This window comes from Geospiza fortis, unplaced genomic scaffold (assembly GCF_000277835.1).
Source record: "Geospiza fortis unplaced genomic scaffold, GeoFor_1.0 scaffold1212, whole genome shotgun sequence".
Taxonomy (NCBI): Eukaryota; Metazoa; Chordata; class Aves; order Passeriformes; family Thraupidae; genus Geospiza; species Geospiza fortis.
The window spans coordinates 226,226-227,197 of record NW_005054626.1 but is presented as its reverse complement, the minus strand read 5'-3'; positions in this window follow the sequence as shown (position 1 = coordinate 227,197).

Sequence of the window (972 nt, the reverse complement as noted above, 5' to 3'; positions counted from 1 at the left end):
GCCCCGAGTGAGCCGCGTCTCTCTGCCCGCAGGTATTTCTTGCAGGGCGTGTGCCGGGAGGGCAGCAAGTGCCTGTTCTCCCATGACCTGGCCACCAGCAAATCCTCCACCATCTGCAAGTACTACCAGAAGGGGCAGTGTGCCTACGGCTCCTGCTGCAGGTGAGCACCGTGCCCGGCACCGCGGGGGCTCCTGGGCTGGCACAGAGCACCTGGGCAGGGAAATCATTTCTTAAATGTCACTTCTGCCCGCAGAGCCTAAAGCAGCCTTCACCCCCAGCGGTGCAGTTCTGCTCTGGCTCAGTGTCAGGGGTTGTTTTGCTCTGTAGGAATGGAGCTTTGGGTCTCAGGTGTGTTTCCCACCCAGTTCTTGCAGTCAGAGCTGCAGGTGGAAGCTCCTGCTGCAGCTCCCTCCTGCTCACCCCAGGGCACAGTTTTGGTTCTGGGGACTTTGAGCTCTGCCTTGGAGCAGTGCCCTGCTCGTGTCCCCTGGGCTGGGGGAGGGCTGAGCAGTTCCACAGCTCTCCCTGGAGCCTGCAGGTTAAATCTCCCAGGGGGATGCTCTGGGGACAACCAGGCATGGATTGATTCCCTGCTGGTGGGGCTCCTGCAGCTCCCCTGGGGTCAGTGCTTCCATCAGCTGCTGCTCTGCAGCTGCTGTGGCTGCTCCTGCAGGGCTCAGGGAGGGCCTGGCTGTGCTTCTCGTGCCACTGGGGCACGTGTCCAGCTCCAGACACAGCTGGCCAATGTCTCTGTTCCCTGAAAATATTGGCGATTTGGCTGTGTCCATGGAGCAGCCCCTTCACTTCTCTGGCTGTTCCTGCTCTGCTGCTGCAGTGTCCCCACTTCTGCTGGAATGTGTCCCCGGTTATCCCTGGGCTGTGTCCCCAGTTTCCCTGGGGTGTTTTCCCCCCGGTTCCCCCGGGCTGTGTCCCCCCGGTTATCCCCGGGCTCTGTCCGGGATCCCGTCCCC